This window comes from Dendroctonus ponderosae, unplaced genomic scaffold, assembly GCF_020466585.1.
Source record: "Dendroctonus ponderosae isolate FM_Combo_2020 unplaced genomic scaffold, Dpon_F_20191213v2 Dpon_F_20191213_5, whole genome shotgun sequence".
Classification (NCBI taxonomy): domain Eukaryota; kingdom Metazoa; phylum Arthropoda; class Insecta; order Coleoptera; family Curculionidae; genus Dendroctonus; species Dendroctonus ponderosae.
In genome coordinates this window covers 2,423,777-2,440,861 of record NW_026018715.1, presented here as the reverse complement: position 1 = coordinate 2,440,861, position 17,085 = coordinate 2,423,777, and positions in this window count along the sequence as shown.

The following is a 17,085-nucleotide window of genomic DNA, read 5'->3' as shown; positions in this document are numbered from 1 at the left end:
GTAAATGGGGCCCAAATGGGGCTCCCATTTACTGAAATACCATGAATTTCGATCCCCCATTCCAAACGTGAGTACCTCAGGCCATTTCCGTTACAATATGTTTAGCCAAATTTGGCGGAATCGCGCGAAGAGGTTTCGCTTCACTTAGGGATCAAAAGAGGGATAAAAATGCAGCTATCCACTCTGTAGCTCCAGCATATTTTTATTGGCTTTTACTGACTGAGATGCAATTTTTCCTAATCGTTGGATTAGAAGCGGTAGCGGAACTGCTTTGCCACACAGAAATCTGCACTTTGGCCCATCTGATTTTACAATTTGACCTTGAATGGAAGAAAGATAGAGTTGTCAAAAGTCCTAATGGTTTGCGTGACGAATAGTGGCAAGGAATTTGAGTCACTGCCAGCGAAGTCAAAGCCAATATGTTGTTCCACACCTGACCCTCTCACAAAACGCTGTGTAGGCATATCGGTATCATTGGTGGTCCCTTTGACCAATTACTTTAAGAAACTATAAGATATAAGTCGAAGAAGTTTTGGTATTTACAATAAGTGATTTGACACATTCTTAGTTTTGCGCGTTATTAAAATTTAACGTTCCTTGAATTCATTGAATTCAACGAAGCTACGAAATATCCATTTAAAACAAGAATACCTAATTTACGTAGAAAGTATAGCTCTTTGCGACTTTGACTCTATGCGATGTTGCACTTATGGAGTGAAAAATTATCACTTTAAATGTGGGCATTAGCGGTCGCAAGTAGCTCCCTCTATGAGCAACGCAGAAGTTAAAACACACTTCTTATCTTATTTGTCACCTGAATAAACCTATCGTCACAAAATTTAAAATTTCTATCCCAGATATTTTCAGAATTATGGCGAAACCAGGAATTAAAATGACGACATTTGAATCTTCAGTTTCTAAATTACCCATTCTTAAGGAATCACCTTGTATATCCCAAAGCTGTCCTCTTGTTTCGGGATATTTTGTGGATGATTTCACAAAACTAAATATTTTTGAACACAATCAATCAAGTTAGGTGGCTGCGAAATAAAACATTATTCAATTTTTAACCACTCAGAAAAAGAAACAATTAAAGATTATTGTCACTTGTTTTGAATCCAGTTGCACAGCACAGCGGAATTAGCCAATTTTAAAAATTGTGAAACTGATCGTCCTCACGTTCAATAGCTCCGATACTTAACATGATATCAGACAATCAAAAATTATATCAAAGAGCATTCATACATCGCATCCTTTCAATGATAATCAATTCAACAGAAGTCATTTGATTAAAGACCCCAAATATTGATAAATCTTGAATAATTACTGTAAAATTTCGATTGCCTTTTAATTGTTTTTGTAAATTTTCTTTGAGAGCCCATACAGGGTGATTCAAAATTGGCGTCATTCCTTTTAAAGGGTGATAGAGGCTCACTTGGGGAGTACGAGAAAAATATTGAAAATTTTTTTTTCGAAAATTTCTAGAAGATATTAACACCTGAAGATCGAATTTCAACTTTGTTATTAAGCATTATTTAGAAATTGTTCCATGTTTATTTGGTAGCATATTGGAATACGTAAACATTCAAAAAGAAAAATTACGATCTTTGCTTCAAATTACGAAAAATTTTGATATCAAAAAAGTTCTCTTTTTTGATACTATTTTTATTTTTATCTACAATTTTTTTGATGAAAAGTCATAGCGGCAATGATGTTTTTTGTCATTAAGAGATAGTTACAGGTGGATAGCCCTTGTCAATAATAACAATAATTTGTCAAACTGTGACTTACTTTGAATTTCCTTTTACGAATTTGCGGATATTCGATTAGTTCAGGGGAAATGCTACAGTAACATAGCAGAAGCTGAAAGAACTCACGCAACAAAGGGCGAGGAGAGTGGTTCCACGAAGAGAGTGGACGGCAATAGAGGTTCGGGTTCCAGGAACAGAGGAACAAGTATTGGACATAATCGAATCAGGACCTTCCAAGGGCCTCAGAGCACAATAAGTGACACTTTCCCAAGCACCAAATAAATACCGAGGAAGGGCTACATTCCTACCACATTTGTACGATACACGCATCACAAGGAGATACAAATGGAGCAGGAGTTAATTAACTGAATACGAGAAGCTGCTTGATAAGGTGAAAGGATAATAAGGATATTACACAGGCACCAGCTTGTTTGGAATTAGCCATTCAAATGTTTGGTGTTGTATGGATTATTTAGGTAAACACCAAACCCCGCAGAATTCGAGGTTATGAGAACAGGTCGACATTTCGAAATTACGTTCCGCAGTCAACGAATCTTGTTGAATTTACCGTTTATCCTTGTCTATTTTATTGTCACTCTGTATAATTCCATGGTTAACGGAGTTTTAAATAGTTACGAAGCAACAGGTGTTTGCGCACTGTTAATTAGGCAGATTACCTTGAAAAACATTGCTGTGGTATTTCCCATATCGTTTTTTGGAAATTTCTCAGTTTTTAATAACAATTAATTTATTTTACAATTTTTTCTATACTCCTATAACAGCGTCAGACAACACCTCCAGAAAAATGACGCCAGTTTTGAATGACCCTTTATAATTCAACATAATGGAAATGACAAATCAAAAATGGAATTATATGATAGATTTTTAGATGCCCCTTGTACAAATTTACCGCCTTGTATTTTATTTGCTAAAGTAATAATTTCCGTTGCGACTGTAATATCAGCATAATTTTAGCTACGAGTGGGAAATTTCAAGAATCGCGGAGCCGTTAGCGTGCGGCTTGGTAAACCACAGGAGAGCTGTAAAATACTCGTATGTGCGTTTAATTATTCATACACTATCTTGTCAATAATAAATAACGATAATTTGACGCTGTCTTGGCTTTATTTCAGGAAAGGTTAATGTAGTAATTCCGATATTAGTCAAGAAAGCAATCCTAAATAGGTACTCCATAAGACTTTATCCGTGTGAAAATTTATTAGTGGCAACATATAAAAGACCTAACGTAAAAAATAAACAATGATTTAAAACGTGATCGGTCCCAACCGTGATATTAAAGGGCCACTTAATTTATTAATCAACTTATTTCCACTGGTAACGCTCCTATTGCGAGTTGCGTGTGGTGATCCTATGTTGCACATGTGGCCCGGCGAAACGACAAACCCAAATAAAATTATTTTGTTCGCTAATGAAAGCTTGCATTGACGGGTTCCCATGAACCTGGATTTTATTGATATTTTTAGGCACCTATTTTAATATGCACCATTCATTGCCGTATTCTGATTGGGTCTCAGTAGCCTGTTTGTGTATTTTTTAAATAATTTTCTGGGAATACGCTTAGTGTTTCTGTTTTGTTAATGTTTTCGAATTGAAATTGTCTATTATGCATTGTCCTAAGCGACGGAAAATTACTCTTTGTGGACTTTCTTTTCTGCACTAGATGATAATTTTGCAAAATGCAATTTATTCAAAACAAAATTATCTTGCAAAACAAGTACGTCGAATTTGAAACGGCACATGAAATGCAACATCCCGCAATATCAATAAATTCTAAAAATTTTCTCGAAGAGTAGCGAAGTAATATTTTTGAACCCATTGTCGCTCAAATAAAGTTTTTTTCAGATAAAAATTTAAATTAAATACAGCTTGTTCACAACGCATTAACAGCTACATACGCTATTCGTTCTGTTTAAAACAATAGTTCTTTTATTCCTGTTTTATTTTTTTTCCAGAATGTTTTTAGCACTTTTAGAGTACATGGGTTTACAAAATGTGTAGCCAGTTGCTAGTTGCAGATACTGTTATTTTTTAGTGTCCTTAAAATAATTTGTACTTTAAGTATAAAATATTTGTTGTATACCTAAATAAGGTTATTTATTTAAAAAATATGTATTACAAATGTTTTAATATTGATGCCCGTCCCGTATGACGCTGCTATATCACGAAAACTGCAACCACAAGTGAAATCCCATTCACAGGTTAAATTCACAGTTATAACAGTGATTTTAAAATCACGCCTTAGCTTATCTCTATTGCCTCGTCTGATGTTACTAATGTTACTAAATTCACTTTCTAGAGGTGTATAATAAAGTAGATCTATTCTTATAGATTCGATAGAAACTATAATTAATTTTTAGTAAGCCATAACGTTTCACATTGATATAACTTCCAATTTAAATTACGGTGGTAAAACCCAACATTAAGCTAGCTGAAACGGTTTTATTAAATGCTTTAATTTTAAAGCGAGTCTATAAAAAGGGTGTTAGATTAAATTTTCCGGTTTATTGGAAATAAAAGGTGAGATCAGTTCAAATTAGAACTGCCAATCAATATAACCATTTTTCAAGTTCATCCAAGTTTCAGTTTATTACGGGTGGCATATCCTGATAGACTATTGATGACTAGTAGTAGAGCTTGACGAGTTGAAGACACCATTAACGTAATTAATGTTTTTGATCAAGTTCCGGAGTATAACATGATACAATCAACACTTTATTTTTTTTGCTTCAAACATTTGCAATATTAGTCATTACCAAGTTGATGGAGAAAATTACAGCAATGGCAGAATATAATACCACCTATCTGATAATAGCTTTTTGTGAGGTACTAAATGAAAATATGTTGGTTGTGTCGTAGGATCGGGAACGTTTCAGGCAAAGGGGCTCAAAATTGACATCATTCTTCTGGAGCATCTACCTATTGACCTACTATTTAGGGAGTAGATACAGAAACAATATCAGAAAGGTTTTAGATACTGGCAAAAAAACACTAAATAATCATTTCAGCAACGATTCATATCTTTGCTAAGCTTACTTCAGTTGTTTTGTGCAAAAATCTGCAAGAATGAGCAGCAAGACCTAAAGTCATAGAAAAAGAACTTTAATACACAATAATTTAATAAAATAATTATATAGTGACTACTGAATTCAGTTGGAGAAACTTCAATGCCTCAATATTGTTGTTTCAGGCTCAGTCTAATACAGCAATAAATCTAAACTTGACTATTTTTAATTTAACTAAATAATTAAATTAAAATTTTATACAAATGTCTTATTGTTGAGTTGAGCAAAATGAAAGTGATGCAGTCCATGACTTAATCAAATGCGAGAAAATACGGTATTTCAAAAGTGATCCTATTTACACCCCTGAGTAGCCAATTCCAATAATATAGAATACGATTCTTACAGAAGCATTAAAATGAAGTTCGACCAAGTTTTCGAATTACAAGTTTGCAGGGAGCAGTTGGCAGCATATCACGTTAAGAGAAACGTCAACGCTTAAAATGTACAGCGAAAAAAAATGTGCAATCAAAGGATGAATGATAAGTTTCGGATTTTATGTGAAAATCGAAATTAAAAAGCAAATTTATAGAAGCAGACATTCGCTGCAACGTTAGATGAAGCCGTGATAATAAAATGACAATGAAAAGGTATTAAATGGCAATCATCAAAAATTAAGCTTCAAAAAATAATTTAATAAGAGCCATCCATGACTAATAAATGAAACACAAATAAATTGTATTTTATTTTGTTTTTTAATTTTATATTTATTTAAAATAGAGTGAACATTAAGTATTTGAAAGGCAAATCTTCACAGTCTTGTAATTATTACTTTCGTACAGCAAAACCGCACAAACTGATGTCTAAACCTTTGAAATCAATGCAACAAATACCTAGAGTTGGTGATGACTGTTGGTGTGTTGAGACAATGTCTAGTGACAATAAGAGCGTCTGAACGATTCAGTTAAATTTATTATGATGTTTATTTCAGTTTAAAAAAAGCGTTTTGCTTCAAAATTGGCGTCATTCCCTTTTAGGGGTAATAGAGGTTCATTTGGACAGTGCGAGAAAAAGATTGAAAGTTTTTTTCCATAATTTCTAGAAGATATTAACACTTGATCGAATTTCTATTTTGTCATTAAGCATAACTTTAAAATTGTTCCATTTTTAATTGGCTGCTATTTATTTAATATTTAAGTTTTCAAAGACAAAAATTAAGATATCTGCTTCAAATTACGAAATTTTTTTATATTAAAAAGTTCTCTTCTAACAATTTTTTGATGAAAAGTCAAAGCGGCTATGATGTTTCTAGTCATCAACACATAGGGTCCACAAGAGAGCTCACACCAACAAAGGGCCAGAGGTACTGGATATTGGCTCCAGGAAGATAGTGGACGACAATAGATGTTCGGGTTCCAGATACAGAGGAACAAGTATTCCAAGGGTACTCAGAGCACAACAACTCACACTTTCCCAGGCACTAAATAAATACCGACTATATACCTATTCTACTACCGACTATAACCCTACCACGTAAATAAGATATACACATCAGAATGCCACATTAAACCAATTACTTACTTTGTTAACACCGGTACAAATTAAGTAAGAGCTAATTAATCGGATACGAGAAGCTGGTCGATAAGAGTGGATTATAAGGTGATTACACAGATACTAACTTGCTTGGAGTTAATAACTCAAAAGTATGTTTTTTTGTAAAAATCGATTAAAGGTTATTGAAACAATAATTGACATTTCGAAAAAGTACGTTCCATATTCAACGAATCCTGTTGAATTAACCGTTTATCCTTGTCTATTTTATTGCCACTTTCTGTACAATTCCATGGTTACGGGAGTTTTTAATAATTACGACGCAACAGATTTTTACGTAATGTTAATTGGGCAGATTACCTTGAAAAACATTGTTGCCGTCTTTCCGATATAGGTTTTTGAAAATTTCTCAGTTTTCAATAACATTAATTTTTTTAACTATTTTTTCTGTACTTTTAAAGCACCGACAACTCCTCCAGAGTATTGATGCCAATTTTGATTAATCCTGTATGCATAACCTATATAAAATTAGCACAAAACATGGTACTTCAGTACAAATTTCCTGTGTTTCAGTGTTAATGTTTGGGTCTGGTGATCTGGCAGTTTTACAACAAAAGCAAACGTTTCCGGCCGTAGTAGGCCCTATTACGGGATGGGGTTTCTTGAAAGGGTAATCAGGGAGAATGAAGCAAAGGCACTTAATGGGTTTTGATGATAACAAATATATATATATCGATAAATTATTAGATTCTATCGAGCTGATGATTATTACGCTAAATATAACTTCAGCAAACAGAGATTTTGTTACGACAAATTATGTTTTGTTGTTCATGGTTAGCCAGTGTTGTGCGTATTCGCCCTGCTTGACCCAATAAAATGGTGCCTGGGGTGTAGATACTCTTGGAAAAAGTGGACTGTATGTGACACTGTGGTTTGCTTCGGAATATATTCAAAGTATAATTTTTTTAGAAAGCACTAGTCCAGTGTGGAGGTAAAAGAAAAAAAGTGAGTTGCACTTGCCGGTTCACGATGAAATGCAATGAATGAAAAAATGGCGTAAGCCACGAGCGTATTCCATGCATATGCAAGAGCATATTCAAACCGTAACTCAACAGTTGAGTTTCTTATCATTGGGTTTTCTACACTCAGATATATCAGGAAGAGTAGGTAATGTTATGCATACTTTTCGTTTTTATATATCCAATCGCTATTCACTTTTGGGAGTTTGAGACTAGTTATAATCGCTTCGGACTAGTTAATTATAGCGATTCAATTGAATTGATATATTGTCACGTAACACGACGAATGCACACAGCAAAATTAAAAAGCTGTTTTTATAAATTGGAAAAGCGTTCGTCACGATAAGTACTGTCTAAATGCCAACTAGCGTAAAATGTCAAATAAATTAAAATTTTCGGGGGTAATACCACGAGTGCTTTGAAATTACCGATAATTTTTCAGGATTGCATGTTTTCCATAATTTGCAAGGAAAACATGCCAGAGTGAAAAATTATATGGTTCATTTTAAAGCTCATTTTGGTATTTAGTGAGATTATTTCTCGAATTAAATATTAAAAATTAAATTTTAAAATATATTTGACATCAATCACTTTAAATAAATCAGTCGACAGTGATATTTTTTATGATTCCATGACGACGTGAAATTATCGGGGGAATTGCACAAGTGCTTCAAAATTACTGATAATTTTGCATGAAAGCTTGTTGTCTAAAAACTGCATGAGTTTATTTTCATATTGTGGCGAAAAGGCCCGACTCCGAAGATGGAGTGCTTTTTCGTTCCAATGTGAAAATAAACGAATGCAGTTTTTACAAGACAACAAGTTCGAATGCAATTAATTTGCAGTAAGATAACCGGTCTCCTACGCAAGTGTTATTCTGCTCAGAAAGCGAAATGTTGACTCTAATCTGAAGAATTAATTTCCAGTTTATGGCAAATTGTATTTACTATTATCCACCGAACTTATAATAGTCTATAGACTGTTGTTAGTTTTACGAAAGACGTTAATAATATTTCAAGATTAAATCAAGAATCTGTCAACGAGACTCTATTTATGTCGACGAGACCCTATTCTATCGGGATGAAGTATGCAGCTAGAGCAAATCAGGATTTACTTTTTCAGGAATTGCTGGAAAATGTTGGAAAACTACATGTTCGAGTCATGTCGTTCGTCATTTAAAACGTGTGATGAACGAGTCTCTTAATGTGATAATGTCATAAATTTTGTCAATCTGCAGAAGTTTCACAATATTGTAGAGTACAAAGGTCGAAAACTTTTAGAAGTATTTACCTACTTATAAAAGAAAACGAAAATCTTGCCGTCTTGCGTATAGGTAAAGCTTTTCGATATTTTTATTTACTAAACCTCGCCATTAAAAAATGTACTGTGAGCCCCAAAAGTAATGTCTAAATTCATTTGAAATTCAGGGTGATGTTAAAAGAACTAACTGTCATTAACTTCATTTTTTTAATTGGAAGCACCTCTTTTTAATTTCTAAGTTATGTCAAACATTATTTATAAACTTCATTTAGATCATCTCAAAATATTTCCAAAATAATAATTTATCGACCAAAATCGTAATTTTTAATTTTTGCTTGAAAAAACATTAGTGAAAACGAAGTTTATTGCTTTACTTTTGTCTCATAGTGCATGTGTGTCAGTAAGTTTCGAAGTTCAATAATTCGATATTTTTGCATAGGTAATTTAACTAATCAGAACACTAACTATCCGTGAGCTACTTGCTTATTTTAAATTACCTTACGTCGTCGGCTCGTGAAATGTGACCGTATAAATTGCGAAAATGTGGAAACAGAGAACCTAGGAAAATTAGGTAAACGTGCCCGCCAAAGCAACAAAAGTCGTTGGAACGATTTTTCTAACTAGGTTGAGTGGATAAGCTTTTTGCTTCGGTAGTGAGGCTGAAATCGTTCTCAGAAAAAGTAAATACAAGAAGTGAGTGTCCCTAATTCTAGATTAAATTGAGCGGTTAAATGCAAATTTAAAGGCTTATTTACGACAATTTATTTCGGTATTGGAATGTAGCAAACAAAACAGTTAAATTTAAAGTATGATAACAAAGACTGGAAGACGAAGAAGACAAATTTGATCAAATGTTCACATGCAAACTTTATAGTGGAAGGTGGCTATCAAAATATCAATTCTTGCATTTCAGTCACGACCTGCACGCACTTTAATTTGATTTACTGTTGTGCTAAATCCAATTTAGAATTTCGATATTTTTTTAAATTACTTTACTGCCTAAAAAATCTTCAAAAAGTATGTTCAGCTTAATTTCTATTGAGCGGATAATTGAAATATTATTTACATTTAAAGTCGTGGAGTGGCACAAACTCCTCGACATTCCCAAGAGGCACGCCTATAGGAAAATATTCATTAATTAGAATTTGCATTTTAAATTTTTTGTTGATAAAACTTTTACCCAGATTCTGATGCTTCAAAGTAAAAGGATTTAACTATAATAATATGTGCTACCTCTGAGATTGTTAGAAGAAGGCTGTTAGTGATTGGATGATCACCACAAAGACAAGCCACTCAGGTTTTTCCAACTCACAATTTATGTAATAGGCATTTGTTCTCCCTATACGGTGTTTTTTATGAAGTTGATATTATTTTGTGCTTTTCTGACTGATCGACCAGCAAAGACCAATCAAGCTGAAGTCCAAGAAAGGTCCCGGTTGAAAGGTATACCAATCTGAACACTGTTATAATTCTGAATAGAGGAGTGGAAGAACGAAACACAATCAAAAACATAGATATAATCTAAAGAAAAGGGAAGGTAAAGTCAAGAACATTAACGAAACCTCCTGAAATAAATATTTCCAAAGCGGCAAGCTGAAGCTCTAAACGTGAATAAGCAGTTGTTAACAAAATTGGTGACGAGGTTTAACACAAATGTCCAAGCAAGCCGGTTAACAAAAATAGAACATAAAATTGAAATGTGACACGCAGAAGTAGCATATTTCGTAGGTATAATTGAAGGGGATTAATTCGATGCGTCATTTACAACGGCGAAATTAAGGCAACACGAAAGCATCGAATAATTTGAGAAGGTTGATCTTAAAACTGAGAGTTTTTAATACAGACTGGAAGACCAGACCCTGGTTTCATGTGCTAGGATGCCTACCAAATCGTGACGTCTACGTCGAGACTGAGATCATCATCAAAACATTATCCTCAGCAGACGCAGAACGTCATTGGCCATTCATACATGAACTAGCTCTTCTAGCAGCATCCTAGATCTACAGCCTTCCAGGCAGCTGCGGTTCAGTCTACATTGGTACATCGAAACGGAGAGCCTACACGAGAATTACTTAAAACAAAAAAAGTGAAACAGAAGGAATGATCTGTTCTCGGAAAGCACGTTCGTATGGAAGTACACCAAAGGATCTTCATACCTGGATCTATTTTGAACTTTTTTTCCAAAAGTTGTGAAGGGAGCGAACACTGAGAGGACTTCAACCAGCAATAAATAAGTTGGTCTTTGAGACCAGAACTCGAGGGGCGCATTGTATTGCGCCCTAGTGATGCTTAAAACTCGCGGGTTCGAGTAAACTTTGCCATCCCGTTCCACAGATAAAGGATCCTACCAATACAGCGGCAACACCAACTAAAGAAACCATCGGCAAGCCTGGAGGAATCCATAGTCGCTGTGCAACTGTCCAAACGGAAAAGTTGGTCGGAAGAGTAAAACAGGCTCGGATCCGTATACGTCAGTCTAAGCGCTACGTTGTGTCCCGAGGATGGTCAAAGGCTTTTTCCGGACAACAGGCCAACAATACATTGCGGGGATTTCAATGCCAACAACACCAATTGGTGATGCAACTGCAACACTAATAGAAGCATCATGCTATGAAACGAAGCCAGAAAGGCAATGTTTGTAAAAGCCGCACCCCTAGAGCGAACATATATTGCTCACCATGACAGAGACGAGATCCTGGACATATTTCTGTACAAGAACGCAGGAAGGCCGGCCAGCCCCGAAGTAGGTACCTCGGGAACTATCATCGGACCATTTGCCCATACTCAGGCAAATTGGTCCAGACCAAGTCGATAGCATCACTGCGACTAAGAGGTTATCAACTGGCAGACTTTCCACGTATATTGGAATGCTCCAGCAGGATTCCTCACCCCAAAACAAAGGACTACATGGACCAGGTAACTCACTAGGAAAATCCAGAACGCCCTGGAAGCCTCAACAAATCAATCAGTCGTTCCGGCATGCCAAATAGACAATACTCCTCTATGGTGAAGAGTCAAAATCAGCCAGAAAAACCGGATTTGACACAAAGCCATGCGAACACAAGACCAATATCTAAAAAGGCAAGTGAACCGCCTCCAGAATGCGATTAAAGAAAGAAGCTCGATCGCAGCTCTGGCCACCTATAGATGAAAACGGTATCACCACTCTGGATCCCAAAGAGATAGTGGAGCTTGTTGCCAATCATCTAGAGCTCCAATACAGAGTAAACCTGGTTGATCACCCAAAACAAAATAGTAGCCGCCCACTTCTGGCGACCACCAAACCCAGGAATGAAGAGTCTGCAACGAGATCATCCAGGACATCATCAAGGTAATAAAGAGGAAAACAGCCCCTGGACATGATGACATCTCAAATAAGGGCCTCAAAAAACTACCGACAACTTCAACTGAGGACTTTACCATAGTGGTAAAAGATCCCCAACCACATCCAGGATACAATAGAGGACACGAAAGTGCTGTTGGGTGAACAACATGGAGCCAGACCGGGCCACGGCACTAACACACTCACCGCCCGCTAACAACTAGGATCCTGTAAAGGTTAAAGCGCAGACACAATCTAGAAGCCGTCTTCCTAAATATGTTAAAAGCCATTCGACAAAGTTTGGTACTAAGCCCTGATGGCCAAGATGAATGAAACAGGCTTTCCAGAGAACCAAATCCTGGTCCAAATATCTGAACTCAGCTTCCAGTTCATAGTCGACGATCAGCTGCCGACAAGACGACCAATGAGATCAGGACTCGTAGATTAAGTAGCAGTAAGAAGGGCAGTAAAATCCTTGTCTGGGAATAAATATGTCCACAAACAACTAAAGAAACACCAGACGAGTAAGTTTTGTTTTGCTTCCTTTTGCGTAGTTGTGTCTGCAATATATCCTCCAGGGTACTTACAGTTACTGTGATGGTTTTTGGCGCCCATGACGTAATTGTCGAAAGTACTTGGCATTATTTATCTAATAATATAGACACTTCATTACATAAAACTTGTTGGATCGATTTTCATGCAGTGTGTACTTCTTCTTCTTGTTAACTGAAGAAAAGGTCGTCGCTGTGAGACAAGTAAGACAGTTGAATTCAATAATGCGGACTGCAACTGTGAGCGAACGGTCAGACAGAATTTTCAATGGTTTAAGACTTATCACCTTATGAATCCATCAAGATGTTGAGCTCTATTCAATTTTAATCAAGTATATTGGTCGTCTTAGATCTTAGATGATATTTTCATTGTGCCTGTGCACATAAACATGGTAATTAAAATAGCTAATAATTCCTTTCAGAACGAAGTTCGTTTAATAAAGAAACTTCTACTTGTTTTATATTAAGTTGTTAGATTTATACATTTCTCACTGAGGAGCACCTGTGTAAATTGCGTTCAATTACTATAGTTAATTAGCTAATTAGTTAATTAAACATTAAGCACGCTGGTCAACCGGAAATGCGTGAATACTGTTTAGAGACTATTGTAGTTACGTTTAATACGGCATCATTGTGCTTCCTGGCTATCGAATCAACAGAGTTCGATTAAAAAACCTTATTTCTATCACTTTATAAGATATTCAATAACTTTAGCAAATTTAAATAACTCCTTGTAAATCGCGGTTAATGTTTGTATATAATTAAGCACATATTTCAGATTACCTAATGCTAATAATATATTTATTTACCGACAAAAGCCTCTTGAGCAAGTAATTCCATCACCATCTAATGCTACGTCGGTTTACTTTAAAAGTAAAATTTATTTTTTATCTCATTCTAAACTGCTACTTCCTGTATATCGCTTAATATGCTTAATGCTGAGTTTTCGATAAATTACCAACAATTAATATGAAACAAAGCTGTTTACAATTTATCAAATACTTATCAAATATATTTGGTTAACCAGTATTTCCTGAACCAAGAAATGAATTAAACTTTTCTGTTGGATCAAGGTTCTAACTCAATTCGAGCCGATGCTTCATAATAAAATTGAAACTTCCAAATGTATAAAAGTTTTTAATCTGTTTAAATTCTTAAGATCTCGCTTAAATCTCGAGTAAGTGTTTAACTGCTCGAAGGCAAAACAGCTTTATGAAAACGTATTGATTAAGTGACGATTTTAGGACGGCGGTTTTTGGCCTTAGCAGATTGTCGTCGTTTTTTACCTACAAAGGGCGGCATAAAACGTGTATAAAAACTGAGTATAAAAACAAATTTTGCATTTCCCGTTTGCGAATAATCTGAATACAAGCCCAGAAGCTCAGGTTTTGATTTGAAAAACGACGGCAATAATGACTAAGGAACGCTTAGAAATAGTTTCGAAAAGAAGTAGGCCATTTGTTTTTTGAGAAATACCCAAGAACGTTGTTTACTATTAACCTGAGAAGTCACCATTATGTAGTCCATCTTCCTAGTGAGAAGTTATATTTCTCGCCGTAGGTCAATAATAATAACAAAAAAGGTAAATAATGAAATATGTTTATGTTTCACTTACATATTATAGATCCATAATACCTAAGAAATAAAACATATAATAAACAACAACCGCAGGGCATTATAATAGGGCATTTTAATACCGCCCGCTTATAATGCCTGCTCATTTAATTATTATGAAGTTGCAAATTGGTTTCATTTTCAATCCCTTACTTAGAAGTTTTTCCACTTTATACCACAAACAAGAACTTAATTAGAACAATCTCCGATAACTGAACTCTATTTTCAAAATTAAAATTGCAATTTGTAAAGGTTTCTCAAAATAATGCAGAACCGACAACAGATTGGTCCGAGTTCCAATTAGTTAGTTACCTTATTATGTGTCTCGCACATATTTAAAAGCGAACATTCATACCTTTTGCTGCGGTCTCTCTTATGTTTTACGGAGTATCTTCCATTTTGTGCTATGAATTACTACTGGTTGTTAGGAACATCAAAGCCACTTCAAATAAAAATCACAAATCAGAAAATTATATCATACAGGTACAGATATAACTTTCTTGATGCTAATGACCATAAGTAATTGATGGAAAACAATAACGTGAATCATAAAGCATTGTATGCGCTACATGTACTACGGCGACAATAATAACTATCTCATATTACAGTCTCGGTTTGGGGTTTCCCGGTGGAGCTGGATGAAGATCGTCTAAGTGTATGTTCCATGAGCTTTCTTTGACCAATACTTCCTGACAATAAATTAGCTGATTGGTCGGTTTTCTAGACGCAATCGCAGAGGAGAGTTCAGATTCACAATCTCCATCGAATCCATTGGGCTCTACGAATGCTCCTGGATGACCATTTTGAGTCACGACTATCACCCGGTTTGAAGCTGAATGGAGGCTGTTTCCGGGAGTGGTATTCTCTTTGGAGTACGAGTTGCGGTTGAAATGTTTTCTAATTGTGATTTTGCCGCGGTCTAGGGTTAAAGATTCTTCAATATTTGGTATATTGTGTGGTACACACTTTCGGAGTTGGCAATTCATAGCCCCCTATTGTCGAGATGAAGGTTTACTCTGTTGCTCTGTTCTTTTTTCGGGAACGTAATACCCTTAAGGCTTTCATAAAGAATCTGTCTTACTGGTTCCCTAGATTTCATGTTAACAAAATTCACAAAATGTTTCTATTCCTGTGTCCTTCTTTCAAGAAGATTTGCTGGTTGATGGAGTATACTGGACTTCCAGTGCTGCATATCCTGTACTTGTTACAACCTTTGGAACACATTACTGGTGAAAGGAGTACCATTGTCACTAAGTATGATGACCCCGGGAAGTCGATATCTTGCAAAAATCTCATTTTCAAGATGCTGAAATATAATTTGAAGCACGACAGGAATGTGCATCGCCTAGAACGCCTCTGGCCACTTGCTGAACACATCCTCTACTTGGACCACGTGGACGTTTCGCTGGGCACCGCTAACTGGATATGAGACGAGTACGTATATTGAGTTCCAGCATCTCAAAAGAGTAAATGGGGATCTGACCGTCATTGGGGCTGAATCTTGAGGTTGCTGGGCTTTGAGGCCCCTCAAATAAAGCACTGCTTTGCATAGTTCGGTATTTCTCGCTGAATGCTCCCCGAGAAGTAGCGTTCCTGGACTTTCCTCAAGTTCTCCTTATAGCCGGGGCCACCGTGTTCGACTGAGTCGTGGCAATATGCTAACACTCGCGGTACCAGTTCTCGATGAACGACCAGCCGGTCTCCATTCTGCTGACGCCCCCATAGCAGTTCGTCTAAGTAACAAATCGGCTCACTAATTTGCCATGAACCGCAGTCAGCTCGTTGCTCCCTTCCATGAGTTGCAACATGGCCTTGGTGTCTGATTTGCCGAATTTTTGTTCTGTCCTGCTACTATCAGCTGGAATAATTGTCCAGCACCAATGGTTGCTACTAGGTCTGGGTAATACTGCGATTTAAGACATTTGTGTGTCGATGCCGCTCTATGTGTCCATCTGCCACGACACTTGGCTTCTTACGACGCGGCACTTTGAACAACATTTAACATTTAGCCTCATTCAAGGGGACAGACTTCGGATTGCTGTTCGTGATCTTACGCCACGCGCAGTTACCATATGTTTTCTGACCCTCTCTGCAAGTATTATTTCACGTTATAAAGCCGCACGAACGAAAGTGCTCAAAATACTTGTCTACTAATTGCTGATTAATTATTATTGATCTCGGTTTGATATGGCTCGCATAGTATGCTGGTCGCAGGTACCAGTACAATATCTGGGATTTCGATATTTCAACAAAGCAAAAAGGCAAATATCTGCCTTTTGATTACTACCAGATTGCATAAAAAATCAGCAGGCGCCGAAGATCAAAAAACTAACTTAAATGGTTTTGTCAGCCGTTGCATACATAAAGGAACAAAAGACATTCGGTCATAATTTATGGCTGACCCAGCAGGTTCGAAAACAATCACGGGACTTGTGAGCCAAATAGGGTTTACAAGAAAAAAACATGTTACCACTTCATTCATTCCTATCATTAAAACAACGCAACCGGCGTCTGTCATAGTCATTCTTCAGTAAAATCAAACAAAAAAACATTGAAGGCGCTGCACCGCTTAAAAGGAGGACCGCTCGCGAACTTACAAACCACTAGACATCACGAAACACATTGTTTTCTGTTTTTATTTCCCAAAATATAAAAATTGTATGCACGCTTTGGGCTATATCACCGGCGTTGTCAAGCTCTGCCTCGGTGTTCGGCGTAGTTGGGGTGTTGGGATAGCAGCTCCGGAAGCTGATTATTCCATCCTGAAACATAATTCAGCGTGACAGAATATTCTTGCAGCATTAGGGTCCAACAGGTAAGTTTCGCCCTCGAATCCTTGAATTTGCTCATTCGTGTTTAGGTTCTATCCGTTTCGAGGCATTGTCTATACGTCTGGACTCCCGAAATCAGGACAAGGCACTATTGTTCGTTGACGTGGTTTATTGTCTCAGCTGGTTTAAATTTGGCACTTGCAGATGATTTTATCAGACGTTTGTC